Source organism: Nycticebus coucang, chromosome 6, assembly GCF_027406575.1.
Source record: "Nycticebus coucang isolate mNycCou1 chromosome 6, mNycCou1.pri, whole genome shotgun sequence".
Classification (NCBI taxonomy): domain Eukaryota; kingdom Metazoa; phylum Chordata; class Mammalia; order Primates; family Lorisidae; genus Nycticebus; species Nycticebus coucang.
The window spans coordinates 96,493,596-96,509,403 of NC_069785.1; the positions used below are offsets into that span (position 1 = coordinate 96,493,596).

At 40.6% G+C, this 15,808-nt stretch overlaps 1 protein-coding gene across 1 annotated transcript in view; it reads left to right on the plus strand.

Annotated features, from left to right (window-relative positions):
• The window catches only part of LOC128588802 (tolloid-like protein 1), a 63,549-nt gene that overhangs the window by 12,794 nt on the left and 34,947 nt on the right, over positions 1–15,808 (plus strand).

The following is a 15,808-nucleotide window of genomic DNA, read 5'->3' on the forward strand; positions in this document are numbered from 1 at the left end:
TGTCTGATTCAAAGTGTGAAAATATCCTTTCCCATTGTGTAGGTTGTCTTTTTCCTTCAGTTGCTGTCTCCTTAGCTGTATAGAAGCTTTTCAGTTTAATGAAGTCCCATTTGTTTATTTTTTGTTATTGTTGCAATTGCCACAGCAGTCTTCTTCACGAAGTCTTTCCTAAGGTCAATATCTTCCAGTGTTTTTTTCTATGCTTTCTTTGAGGATTTGTATTGTTTCATGCCTTAAATTTAAGTCCTTTATCCATCTTGAATCAATTTTTGTAAGTGGAGAAAGGTGTGGGTCCAGTTACATTCTTTTACATGTGGATATCCAATTCTCCCAGCACCATTTATTGAATAGGAAGTCTTTCCCCCAAGGTTTGGTCTTGTTTGGTTTATCGAAGATTGGGTGGTTGTAAGTTGTTGGTTTCATTTCCTGGTTTTCTATTCGATTCCAAATGTCTATGTCTCTATTTTTGTGCCAGTACCATGCTATCTTGAGCACTATGGCTTTGTAGTATAGCCTAAAATCTGGTATGGTGATGCCCCAAGATTTATTTTTATTACTAAGAACTGCCTTAGCTATATGCGTTTTTTTCTGGTTCCATTCAAAATACAGAATCATTTTTTACAAATCTTGAAAGTACGATGTTGGTATTTTAATAGGAATGGCATTGAATAGGTAGATTGCTTTGGGAAGTATAGACATTTTAACAATGTTGATTCTTCCCACCCATGAGCATGGTATATTCTTCCATTTGTTAATATCCTCTGCTATTTCCTTTCTTAGGATTTCATAATTTTCTTTATAGAGGTTCTTCACCTCCTTTTTTAGTTATATTCCTAGGAATTTCATTTTCTTTGAAACTATGGTGAAGGGAGTTGTGTCCTTAATTACCCTCTCATCTTCACTGTTATTGGTGTATACAAAGGCAACTGATTTGTGCACAAAGTGATTTTTGATCTTTTGGATATACACCTAATAAGAGGAATTGCAGGATCAAATGGGAGGTCTACATTTAGATCCCTCAGTGTTCTCCAAACTTCTTTCCAAAAGGAATGTACTAGCTTGCATTCCCACCAGCAGTGAAAAAGTGTTCCCTTCTCTCCACACCCATGCCAACATCTATAGTTTTGGGATTTTGTGATGTGGGCTACTCTCAATGGAGTTGGATGATATCTCAGAATGGTTTTGATTTGCATTTCTCTGCAATTCTTTGCAAATCATGATTTGCATGATTAAAGATGATGAGCATTTTTTCATGGGTCTGTAGACTGTGCGCCTATCTTCTTCAGAGAAGCTTCGTTCGTGGGTCTTGCCCACAATGAAATGGGATCACTTGTTATTTTCTTATTAATGATTTTGAGTTTTCTGCGAATTCTGGTTATTATAGGCCTTTGTCAGAAACATAACCTGCAAATGTCCTCTCCAATTCTGAGGGCTGTCTACTTGCTTTACTCCCATATTCCTGGCAGTACACAAGGAAGTCAACAACTTAATGGGATATCTCAAGCAACTGGAAAAGGAAGAGCATTCCAACCCCAAACCCAGCAGAAGAAAAGAAATAACTAAAATTAGAGCACAATTAAATGAAATTGAAAGCAAAAGAATTATACAATAGATCAATCAAAAAGTTGTTTTTTTGGAAAGGTCAATGAAATAGATAAACCTTTGGCTAACCTAACCAGAAATAAAAGAGTACAATCCCTAATTTCATCAATCAAAAATGATAATGGCCAAATAAAAACAGACTCCTCAGAAATTCAAGAAATCCTTAATGAATATTACTCAGAAGTATAAAAATCTGTAGGAAATAGACCAATACTTGGAAACATGCCACCTTCCTAGACTTAGCCAGAAAGAAGAGGAAATGTTGAACAGGCCCATATCAAGTTCTAAAACAGCATCAACTATACAAAATCTCCACCAAAAGAAAAGTCCAGGACCAGATGTTTTCACATCAAAATTCTACCAAACCTTTAAAGAGGAACTAGTACCTATATTACTTAACCTTTTCCAAAATACATAAAAAGAAGAAATACTTCCCAACACATTCTATAAAGCAAATATCACTCTGATCTCCAAACCAGGAAAAGAACCAACAAGAAAAGAAAATTATATCTATTATATCTATAATGAAAATATCTATAATGAATATTGATGTGAAAATATTCAATAAGATCCTAGCAAACAGAATCCAGCAACACCTCAAACAAATAATACATCATGACCAAGTGGGTTTTATCCCAGAGTCCCAAAGATGGTTCAATATACGTAAATCTATAAATATAATACATCACATAAACAAAATAAATAGCAAAGACCATATGATTCTCACAATTTATGCATAAAAAGATTTTAATAATATATCCAACATCCTTTCATGATCAGAATGATTAAGAAAATAGGTATAGAAGGAATGTTTTTTAAACTGATAGAGGCCATCTACAGCAAACCCACAGCCAATATCGTATCGAATGGAGTAAAATTGAAATCATTTCCACTCAGACCAGGAACCAGGCAATGTTACCCACTGGCTGTACCTCTTTTTAACATTTTAATGGAAGTCTTAGACATCACAATCAGGCAAGAGAAGGCAATTAAGGGCATCCAAATAGGATCAGAAGAGATCAAACTGTTAGTCTTTGGAGATGATATGATTGCATATCTGCCAAACCCCGGGGACTCAGCTACTAAACTCTTAGAATTGATCAAGGAATACAGCAGCATCTCAGGATACAAAGTCAATGTTCACAAATTTGTAACCTTTATATATACCAACAATAGTCAAGCTGAAAAACCAATCAAGGACTCTATTCCATTTACAGTATTGCCAAAGTAGATGAAATATCTGGGAGCGTACCTTACAAAGGATGTGAAAGATCTCTATAAAGAGAACTATGAAACTCTGAAAAAAGAAATAGCTGAAGATGTTAACAAATGGAAAAACATACCATGGTCATGGCTGGGAAGAATCAACATTGTTAAAGTGTCCATACTACCCAAAGTAATCTACAGATTTAATGCAATCCCTATTAAAGCACCTCTGTCATACTTTAAAGATCTGGAAAAATTAGTACTTTGTTCTGTATGGAAACAGAAACAACCTCGAATAGTCAAGACATTACTCAGAAATAAAAATAAATCAGGAAGAATCACGCTACCAGACTTCAGACTATACTATAAATCTATAGTGATCAAAACGGTATGGTACCCGCAGAAAAAATAAAGAAGTAGATGTAAGTAACAGAATTGCAAACCAAGACATGAACCCAGACACTTATCAGTATTTGATCAGTATTTGATCTTTGATAAACCTATCAAAAATATAAATTGGGGGAAAGATTCCCTATTTAACAAATTGTGCTGGGTGAATTGGCTGGCAACTTGTAGAAGACTGAAACTGGACCCACACCTTTTTTCCCTACTAAAAATTGACTCTCACTGGATGAAAGACTTAAACTTAAGACATGAAACTATAAAAATTTTTGAAGAGAGTGCAGGGGAAATACTTGAAAAAATGGCATGGAAGAATACTTTATGAGGAGGACAACCTGGGCAGTTGAAGCAACACCAAAACTACATTAATGGGATCTGATCAAACTCAAAACCTTCTGCACTGTCAAGAACACAGTAAGTAAAGCAAAAAGACAGCCCTCAGAATGGGAGAGAATATTTTCAGGTTACGTTTCTGACAATGGTCTAATAACCAGAATCCACAGAGAACACAAACTTATTAATAAGAAAAGAACAATTGATCCCATTTCATTGTGGGCACGACCCACGAACAGAAGCTTCTCCAAAGAAGACAGATGCACAGTCTACAGATACATGAAAAAATGCTCATCATATTTAATCATCAGAGAAATGCAAATCAAAACCACTGAGACAACATCTAACTCCAGTAAGAGTAGCCCACATCACAAAATCCCAAAACTACAGATGTTGGCATGGATGTGGAGAGAAGGGAACACTTTTTCACTGCTGGTGGGAATGTAAGCTAGTACGTTCCTTTTGGAAAGAAGTTTGGAGAACACTGAGGGATCTAAAGGTAGACCTGCCATTTGGTCCTGCAATTCCTCTACTAGGTGTATATCCAAAAGACCAAAAATCACTTTGCAACAAAGACACTTGCACCAGATTGTTCATTGCAGCCCAATTCATAATTACCAAGTCATTGAAGAAGCCCAAGTGCCCATTGACCCATGAATGGATTGATAAATTGTGGTATTTTTGTGAGTGGGAGAAGGTGTGGGTCCAGTTTCAGTCTTTTACGTGAAGACATCCAGTTCTCCCAACACCATTTATTGAATAGGAAGTCTTTCCCCCAAGGTATGTTCTCGTTTGGTTTATCGAAGACTAGGTGGTTGTAAGATGTTAGTTTCATTTCTTGGTTTTCAATTCGATTCCAAGTGTCTATGTCTCTGTTTTTGTGCCAGTACCATGCTGTCTTGACCTCTATGGCTTTGTAGTACAGACTAAAATCTGGTATGCTGATGCCCCCAGCTTTATTTTTATTACTAAGAGCTGCCTTAGCTATACAGGTTTTTTTCCAGTTCCATACAAAACGCAGAATCATTTTTTCCAAATCTTGAAAGTACGATGTTGGTATTTTGATAGGAATGGCATTGAATAGGTAGATTGCTTTGGGAAGTATAGACATTTTAACAATGTTGATTCTTCCCATCCATGAGCATGGTATGTTCTTCCATTTGTTAATATCCTCTGCTATTTCCTTTCTGAGGATTTCATAGTTTTCTTTATAGAGGTCCTTCACCTCCTTTGTTAGGTATATTCCTAGGTATGTCATTTTCTTTGAAACTATGGTGAAGGGAGCTGTGTCCTTAATTAGCTTCTCATCTTGACTGTTATTGGTGTATACAAAGGCTACTGACTTGTGGACATTGATTTTATATCCTGAAACATTACCGTATTTTTTTGATGACTTCTAGGAGTCTTGTGGTTGAGTCTTTGGGGTTCTCTAAGTATAAGATCATCTTGTCAACAAAGAGGGAGAGTTTGACCTCCTCTGCTCCCATTTGGATTCCCTTTATTTCCTTGTCTTGCCTGATTGTATTGGCTAGAACTTCCAGCACTATGGATAGCACTTGATATCCATCAAGATGGATAAAGGACTTAAATTTAAGTCATGAAACAATAAAAATCCTTGAAGAAAGCATAGGAAAAACACTGGAGGATATTGGCCTGGGGAAAGACTTCATGTAGAAGTTTCATTGCAACAACAACAAAAATAAACAAATGGGACTTCATTAAACTGAAAAGCTTCTGTACAGCTAAGGAGACAATAACCAAAGCAAAGAGACAACCTACACAATGGGAAAGGATATTTGCATATTTTCAATCAGACAAAAGCTTGATAAGTAGGATCTATAGAGAACTCAAATTAATCCACATGAAAAAAGCCAACAATCCCATATATCAATGGGCAAGAGACATGAATAGCACTTTCTCTAAAGATGACAGACGGATGGCTAACAAACACGAAAAATGTTCATCATCTCTATATATTAGAGAAATGCAAATCAAAACAACCCTGAGATATCATGTAACCCCAGTGAGAATGGCCCACATCACAAAATCTCAAAACTGCAGATGCTGGCGTGGATGTGGAGAGAAGGGAACACTTTTACACTGCTGGTGGGACTGCAAACTAGTACAACCTTTCTGGAAGGAAATATGGAGAAACCTCAAAGCACTCAAGCTAGACCTCCCATTTGATCCTGCAATCCCATTACTAGGCATCTAACCAGAAGGAAAAAAATCCTTTTATCATAAGGACACTTGTACTAGACTGTTTATTGCAGCTCAATTTACAATTGCCAAAATGTGGAAACAGCATAAGTGCCCACCAACCCAGGAATGGATTAACAAGCTGTGGTATATGTATACGATGGAATACTATTCATCCATTAAAAAAATGGAGACTTTACATCCTTCGTATTAACCTGGATGGAAGTGGAAGTCATTATTCTTAGTAAAGCATCACAAGAATGGAGAAGCATGAATCCTATGTACTCAATTTTGATATGAGGACAATTAATGACAATTAAGGTTATGGGGGGGAAAGCAGAAAGAGGGATGGAGGGAGGGGTGTGGGGCCTTGGTGTGTGTCACACTTTATCGGGGCAAAACATGATTGCAAGAGGGACTTTACCTAATAATTGCAATCAGTGTAACCTGGCTTATGCTACCCTCAATGAATCCCCAACAATAGAAAATAAAAATAAATTGTGGTATATGTATGCCATGGAATACTATGCAGCATTAGAAAAAGATGGAGACTTTACCTCTTTTATGTTTACATAAATAGAGCTGGAAAATATTCTTCTTAGTAAAGTATTTCAGGAATGGAAAATAAAATCCAATGTATTCAATAGTATTATGAAACCAATTCATAATCACTCACACTTTCATATGAAAGATGAATCACAACTATAGCCCAGGATGAAGGAGGAAAAGGGGTTGGGTTGGGATGGGTGGTTTAATAGAGGGAGGGTAAATGGTGAGACTACACCTATGGAGCATATTGCAAGGGTACAAGTCAAATCTATCAAGTATAGAACACAAATGTCTTAAAACAGTGATTAAGTAAATGAGATGAAAGCTATCTTAATTAGCTGAATGAAACTACTTCATTTTGTACAAAAAAATCAAGACATTGAATCCCACAAGGGCATAAATGTATTCATGATCTATGTATATATGACTTAATAAATGGAAAAAATTAAAAAATAAATTTAAAAATAAAATAAAATAAAAAGATGTTGAAGGTGGATGACCATGCTCTCCTGGCTTGGAAGGTTTCAGTTGAAAAGTCAGCTGTCAAAATAATGGTTCTGCCCTTGTAGGTCAATTGGTGTTTTATTTCTAGCTCCTTGCAGGATCGTCTCCTTCATCTTGAGTTTGGACAGGTTTATTACAATGTGTCTTGGAGAGGTTCTTTTAGAGTTGAGATGACCCAGGGTTCGAGTTCCATCTGAAAGGAGGTTGTCAGGATCGTTAGTAAAACTTGGGAAGTTTTCCTTTACGAGAGTCTCCAATAGGGCATCCATACTTCAGGGACAAAGTTCTTCCCCATCAGGGATTCCTATTACCTGTATGTTTGAATGCTTTATGGCATCTCATAGTTGTCTAAGCACCTGCTCTGCTTTCTCTCCCTTCTTTTCTGACTCTGTTACTACCTGTGTTAACTCAAAGACTTTATCCTCTAGCTCTGATGTTATTTTTCTCCATGGTCTAATCTATTTTTGATAATTTCTACTGCTTCTTTGCATTCCCTGATTATCTCCTTCATTTCTTTAAGCTCATCCATATCTTTTCTATATTCTACATATCTCTCATTAAACTTTTGCTTCTGTCTTTCCATTTTCTCTTCCAATCCCTTGATCATCTTCATCATCCATATTATAAATTCCCTTTCTGTCAAATCCATTAATTCTTTATAGGAGGAGACATCTTTAAGAATTGCCTCACCATCCACTGGTGGAGTTGCTCTAATTGGGTTATTCATGGTGCCTGGATTTTTCTTTTGGTTCCTCCTCATGTGTGCTTTCTTCTTCTTCACTTCCTTGTACACCTTTTCCCTTCTCACTTCCTCCTTATCCTCAAGTTACCTTCCTCAGAGTTCAGGTGAGAAAGAGGCCTCTTGATATTGGGTCAAAAGGCAGAGAAGGATTACTGCAAGTAAAAAGAAGGAAAAGGAAAGGGGAAAACAAAGAAGAGAAAAAAATGAAAATGGGGGAAGAGTAGGAAGAATGCAAAAGAAACAGAAGAGAAAGAAAAGCAAAAAAGAGGGGGAAGGGGGATTAACAGAAGAAAATGAAGAACAGGTGAGATGGAGGACATGAAGGAAAGTTGAAAGTGATACAGAGATGTTGTTGTTCTGCAAGGTGCTAAGGCCACATCCATACCTCAACGGTTTTGTGGAGCTGAGCTGGGTGGGTTCCTCAAAATTAGGCACTCCTTACTTGTCTGTCCACAGCCAGACTCTTCCTCTTCCAAAATTAGGAAAAGAGCAGACACAAAACCCCAAGAATAATAAATTGAATAAGGAAGAAAAGAAAAGTAAGAAAAGTTCTTCAGCATGATCTTCCCACTACTTTATTCCTGGGGCCAAGAGTAGAAAGTTCTCCTGGCCTCTTTGAGCCAAGCTACTGCTGCAGTCTACCTGCCAGACCACCACTGTGTCACAGCCACCCTCACCAAAGAAGGGATGGGAAAAGGAAGAAAAGAAGAGGAAAAAGAAAAAAAAATATATATATATATATTCATATATAATCACAGATAAAGGAAAATTAAACATACCATTGAACCAAATGAAGGAGAGGGAGGTAGGAGGGATGAAGAAGGAAGAAAGGCAACAAACCAAGAAAAAGAGAAAGAAAAAACTAGAAACAGCATGAGGGGAATATCTTAGCTGATGCTGAAGGACTTTGTGTGGGACAGAGGAGATGAGTAGAAGAATCTCTAACTGAGAGAATGAGAGGAGTATACTAGGGTAAGAGAAAAATTTAAGCTAAAATTCTGCAAACCCCCCCCAAAATTAAAAAAAACAGAAGTCCTTGCTCTTGTTGAATGTAAAAATGGAAGATAGGAGAAGATCCAACCACACAACTTAGCAAAAAGCAAAGCACATTGAAACAAGATATAAGAAAAAAAAAAATTAAATGATAAGACAGCCTGATGTAAGCAATCTCAGCAACCAATTGAGGAAGAAAAGAAGAGAAAGAAAAAATAATAATAATATAAGCTAAAATAAAAAGCAGAGAAAAAGAAAGACATAACAACCAAAACAAATTTATATACACATATATGAGGTAGGGATCCGATTTTTGTAGGAATATATTTATGCTGCAATATACCTCCTGGATAGCAGGTGGCGCTGTGAATTTGCGGGAGAAACAACACAGCTGTTAACCTCTCACTGGTTCCCAGCCTTAGAGCAGTTTGCCAGCTTATGTGTTCCTGGTCGCCTGTTCACCCCAGCACTCAACCCCACAGATCTGGGATTCCACAGTTCTCAAGAATTCTTCAGAGATTACCCCTCCAACTATTCCCATGGACAGCAGGGTATCCCTGGGCCTGTCTCCTGTGGAAGACTTCTCCCTGCAGGTGGAACTCAGAGCACCACTCCTCAGGCCCTGAGTAAGAGGCCTGCACAGGCTCCTGTGCCCTTTACCACAGCCGCTTTCCCCTGTCTGGGAACTTTCCCCATGTGGATGCTTCATCGGTTGCCAAACTACTGTAAGCCGCTCCAGCCAGCACTCCAATCTGGCCATCAAATATTGCTCTGAACACCTAGCTTCCCCTATGAACCTCAAACTATGAGAAGTTTCTTCTAGGACCTCCTGCCGCAGCTGCCACTCCGGCCTGGGTATGCTCACAGAAACTTGCCCAAGTGTGTTAGTTCTCACCTTCGGCCAAATCCAGCCATCTGCTTCCATGCTGCACACTCCAGACCACGACTGTACATCAATACTCCACACTGGAACTGATCTAGCCCTTGCCTCTGTCATTTCACTCTAGGAAGGCTCAGCTAAATGGCCTTCCCATCCACCATCATGCTCCACCCCCCTGCCCTTATCTTTTAATATGCTCACTGGAGTGGTGTCCTCCAGAAATGATGTCATCAAGACAAAGAGTAAAAATGGTTCCAGTCCAAGACCTGATTCTACTGTGGACCTTTAGATCGCCCTCCCTCCAGAGAAATCCTAACTACCCCCTTCTATCATTGCCCAGTTCAGCAGGAAGCAGATTAAGTCAATGTTCTTTTTCTACTCAGAGAGGGAGAATTGATATAAGGTGGGTGCACTCCGGCTTGGTCAGTGTCATCCACCTGGGAGGACCTTCCCCACCTTCTGCTTCTCCCACAGAAGGAAGAGATGGAGAGGGCTGGAGAGTAATGTACCATGGAGAAAGGCTAGCCCAAAGGAAGGATGACGGGCCTCCTTATTTCAGAGGAACCACCGCACAGCCTGCATCCCAGGCCCCCTCTACTTTTCCCTTATTTCATGGTGCACTTCTGCCTGTGTGTGGCTGCATTCTGAGTCGCACACAGCATCTGTGGCTGGGAGTGGCCCTTGTGCGGATTCTGGCTCAGGGATGAAAGGGAAGCCTTTTCAATTTCATGTAAGTTTCCTAGGCCTGGGACATTTCTTCAAGAGAAGGCAGTGACATTTTGAAGGAACGCTAGGGGAAAGGACTGTATCCATTCATTTGTCAACACTTTCATTAACCTTGCCCTAAGGGAAGGGACTGTATCCATTCGTTTATTAGGATATATATACACCGCAATGTATATATATATACATCCCAAAACAAAGGACCCAGGTAGAGAGGAGATATTTCTACTTGTGTTTTTTCCTCTACCAAAAGCTCTGATACTTTTTCTATATTCTTTTCTGTAAAATAAATCCTAACTTACGACTGATCTGTGTCCATGGATTCATTCTTTTAATCCCGGAGACCAAAGACCTACTGAAGAAGAAAGTCCAGGAAGAATACTATGAGTGAGACGAGATACAGGTGCCTGCAGACTCGGGCATGGTCACCCAGCCCCTGCAAGCCTGGCCCCAGGTCCTAAGAGCTCCAAACTCGCAGCCACAGTGTCCACACCATCCAAAGCCACATCTCAAGGTCTAGAGGGCTGGGTAAGGTGGTCGTGGGGGCTGTTGCCCATCGAAGCTTCAGAGCCCAGATTTCCACTTTGCGCTTTGCCCTCCAAGGCTCAGCCAGAAGTGTGGCCTTGACTCTGGGAGCTGGCCTGGGGACAGTGCTCAGCAAGCGGAGTGGCCTGCGACCCCCAAGTGTGCATGGAAGCCAGGCTGATGTGGGAATTGTACCTCTCCTGTCCTGTATTTAGTCTCCTGTGATGCCTTTTGTCCACTGTCTGAAAACTATTCTTTCTTACCATATTTCTGGTGTTTACTTGTTTAGGATAGAAGAACAAAGTTGGTCCTTGTTACTACATTTTCGCCCACAGCAAGTCTGTGGGGGAGATTGTCGAACTTTGGATTCAATTTTTTACTTCACACAGCTATTCATTGTATCTGCTTTTATCTTTATGCAGCTTAGGTAGTGCTTAGAGTTCAACGCATGGATCCATTGTCCTGTCAGCTGTTGAGTTTATCAACTTTGGCTTTTGTTAGATGTGTGTTGCTGAATCGATTGTGTAAGCCTGGTGTTTTTGGTGTGAGGGCTTCCAAGAGGGTTTCTACAGGTGAGGCTGTCTAGGCCTGTAGCACTGTGAGGAGTGGCCCCCACTGAGGGTGGCCTCCTCAGCACAGCCCTATGGCATGGAGGGCCAGGTAGAAAGAGAAGCCCCGGGGGACATCACTAAGTGCAAAACCAAGGCAGGAAAGGAGGCAGTGCAAGGGTATGGTCCAGTCATGACCCTCCTTGCCTGGCAACTCCCAGGAGTAGAGAGTCTTTTAATAACCCCTGACCTGGAATCCTTCTCCCCAGTTACTGATTCAATGTTTAAGGGTCCTCCAGCCAAAACTGCCAGGCACCCTCATGCCTAATAGCACTGTCCATATCTGGTGACTCCTGGTGATGACTAATATAAGAAGGAAGTTTAAGGCACTGGATTATTCCCCATGTATCCCAGTATCTGAAGCCACATGCCACCAGGCAACATCCCTTTGAAGACAACGCATGCAGCCTTCGGACTCCCATAGTGCCAGCCACCTGCCCTCCCCCATGTCACTGCCAGGTGTTTCTTTTCCCTGTGGGGTAGACACCGGGACCCTTGGCCTTGGCCCTGAGCCCAGGACAGTGCTGGGCTACAGGGGGTGGCTAGGGCTTCAGAAAACTCTGTCCAGTATGACTCCTGGAGAAGATACTATAGTCAAAGCCTGTGAGTTTAGCACAGGAGGAAATTTTCAAGATAGGTAAAAGGAAAGTGGGGCGGTAGAAGGTAATTCCTTCAGTCTTCCCATTGGAGTTTGCCAAATTTTTGGCTAATAAGACTATAGTTGTGAAGCCCTGTGCCCTTCAAGGACCTCACAGCTACGGGGCTCACAGCACAAGTCCTTCTGGAACTAGCAGCATCACCCTGTCCCCAGGCCCTGGTATGTCAGGGAATCCGCCCTTCCCCCATCCTTCTGCTCTGGGAGAAGTTAAAGGAGGCACCTGCCTGGTGATCACCAACCTTGCTCCCAGCCCAGCAATTCTCCACACACATCCTCTGCTCAGTCAGCCAACATCTGGTTCCTGTCCAGGTTCAGCAGCTCCCACCTGTAATCCTAGCACTCTGGGAGACTGAGGCAGGAGAATGTCTGAACTCAGGACTTCAAGACCAGCCTGAGGATGAGTAAGACCCCATTTCCAGTACAAAAAGGAAAAGTAGTCAGGTATTGTAGTGGGTACATGTAATCCCAGCTACTTGGGAGGCCAAGGTAGGAGGATCACTTGAGCCCAGGCCTTGGGGGTGCTGTGGGCTGGGATGATGTAGGCTGATGCCACTGCACTCTAGTGTGGCAACAGTGTGTAACTGTCTCAAAAAACAAACAAACAAAAAAGATCTGGTTTGTAGCATTAGCAGAACCAGGAGCAGACAGGGAACATCAGTGTGCCAGGGCCATACTTTGGTTTCTGTGGTTTATTGTGGTTATATTCATTGAATACAGGGTTGCTAATTTTGATTTCATATTTAATAAATAGAAAATAATTATGAAATATGTAAATTTTATTTATAAAAAACAGGTTGTCAGATACTGTGATTCTTATCTCTCAGGTCTAGTGTGTCAGACACCTGTCTTCGCCACACATTCAAAAATAAAATGTCCTTATCTCTCAGGTCCAGAGTGTCCCTCTTCCCTGGCCCATGGCCCTCCTGCCCAGGGCATCAGCTCTAAGGCGGCTCATCCTGTACCACACATTTGCTTGCCTTCATCAGAGTAGGGTGCATTAGTGTCATAGCTCACAGCAATGTAAAACTCTTGGGCTCAAGTGATTCTCTTGCCTCAGCCTCCCAAGTAGCTGGGACTACAGGTGCCCTCCACAATGCCTGGCCATTTGTAGAGAGGGCGTCTCACTCTGTCTCTGGCTGATCTTGAACTCCTGAGGTCAGTCAGTCCACTCACCTCATCCTCCCAGAGTGCTGAGATTACAGGCATGAGCCACAGCGTCCAGGCAAAACCTATTATTTGTAAAGCCTTTTAAGTGCTATGCATTAAAATATTCTTACCTGAGGGCGGCGCCTGTGGCTCAAAAGAGTAGGGTGCCGGCCCCATATGCTGGAGGTGGAGGGTTCAAACCCAGCCCCAGCCAAAAACTGCAAAGAAAAAAAAAAAGTTGTATCACTTTGATTGCACTAAGTATATCTGTTGCATAAATGACAGTATTTTAAAATTACATTGCAAGTCACGGCTTTTATTATAGTAAAATGTATATAAAATTTCCCATCTCAACCATTTTTAACAGTGCCGTTCAGTACCATCAGGAAGATTCACATTGTTGTGCAGATGTCTCCAGACTCTTCTTTGTCCTCCAGACCTGAAGCTCTGCCCGTTACCCCACACCGCCCACCTCTCCGTGATCCCGGCAGCTCTCTTTCTTTCTCTCTGGGATTCTGACCACACCAGCTGTCTTATACAAGTCAATTCATGCAGTATTTATCTTTTGTGACTGGCTTTTTTCACATAGCATAATGTCTTCAAGTTTCATCCATCTTACAGCATGTATCAAAATTTCCTTCCTTTTCAAGCCTGAATAGTATTTTATTATAGCCCAATACCACATTTTGTTTATCCTTTGATCTGCCTGTGAACACGTGGGTTACTTCCACCGTTTGGCTTTGTGCATAATGCTGCTGTGAACTCATGTGTGTGAATATCTCTATAAGTCTGTGCTTTCGTTTCTTCTGGGTATTTAACCAGAGGTGGTGTTGCTGGGTCATATGGTAATTCTACTTTGGATTTTTCAGGGAGTACCTTTTACTGAACCTGTTATCTAGAAATGGGGTTTTCAGAGCTTTTTATAAATAATTTGGCACTGCAATGGATGTTTGTGCAGTGCTGCATTTATTTGGAAACTGGGTTATGAAATGAAGGCAAAGCATGGAAGGGGTCTACAGTCGCCCCTTCCCCAGGGCTGGGCTTTCTTCAGGGTCAGCGCCCCTCCCCTGTACTCAGGACAAAGCTCTGTGCGGGTGGGCAGTTTAGAATGAGGGGTTGACCATGTTGGATTAAATTTGTTTTAGTTCTTTTAAATAGAAACCACTGACTTTTCTAATGGTTTCTTTCTATTCTGCCATCAAAGATATGAGCCCTTAATGAGTAATGGATCATAACATTGACCCCTCTGGCTGGTGCGTGCTAGTTCCCCCTTCCTTGTGTGTTTGCATCTACACTTGCAGATCAGTTTTCTGAAAAACGCTCAGAGCTTGCTCTCGCTCTCACGGTGTTCTTGCTCTGTGCACATATCAGTTCTGTTTATGTTGTGATAAACTTCAACTTTCATATCTGATTTACGCTCGGATTACCTTAAACTCCATAATTAATCAGCCTCATCATTATCAAAACATATTTATTATATGTGTAATTCTGCATGACATTGAATTTAGCTCCCAGCTCTTTGAACTGTGTCCATGCTTTAACTCAAGAAGATACTGCTCTTTTTACCCTTTTACCTCCCTCCCTCCCTCCGTCCCTGTCCCCCCCTTCCCTTCCTTCCTCTTTTTAGACATCATTGACATTGGTGTTCTTTTTCTCATGGGGCTTACGGCTACTGGCATAGTACATAGTATCAATGGACTCAGTTCACTTTTTAGCTTCAACCATCTTTATTTCTATCCATTCCTTATATTGTTGGATGAAGCACTTTAATGGAGGTGGAGAAAACAACACAAATAAAATAACTTAAACTTCCACTTGTGCTCACTGTTACTGCTCCTGTGTAGATGTACTTGAAGAAATAGTTATAAATAACTATAGTCAATAGTTACAATTAAAGTGAATAGAGAAGATCCATTGTGCGGGCATTGTGCTTAAGATTAAACTGAAAAATACGTAACAAAAGACCATCCAGGGTCACTGTTGGGAAGGGATAATGTATTTCTGAATGTCATAAATTCACGTGGATGAGACACATATTATTTTCTAAGCAGGTGACAACCATAGCCTTTACTATGTCATTTACTATGTCAGATACAGTGTCTGTTTCTATTGATACTCCAATAGTATGTGTCTCAGATTTAATTCCACTAGTACGTAAAGATGCACTAGTGGACTTCATCCTAACATTAGTCATTTTTACCCATGAAATATAGTAGGACCTCTGTAGTTAGCCACCTCCTTAACTGACCTGATTTTCATAGACAGACATGTACCTATCAGTACAGTGGGCCTGGTTCCTTATGCTGACCACCTCCATGTGTTGACCAGTTTGTTACAGTCCTTTGGGTGGTCAGCTTACAGAGATTCTACCATAGTTATACTTTGTGTATCTTATATTTAAACCTCAGTTTCTAATAAATAGTGACTATATTGTGAATTTAAATTTACAGTGATCTATTATATATCTGTTAAAAGAACAGAGTGAGTTTAATGGACCAGGCAATGTAAATTATCCCATTTAAAAAAAAAAAATTCAGATTAATGTGGATTTCATAGTTTGCACTTGCAAGATTAAATTCTGGTTAGAGGGCATGTTGTACACCAAGGTAGCGTGCCATATACATGTACCCATGCGGTGGGCCCTTGGGGTGAGAATTTGCCCAGCACCTTTCTCCCTTCCCCCACCGCAGGCTTGAATTTCATCGAGTGTTTCTCTTTATGTGAGTATGTAGGTATTA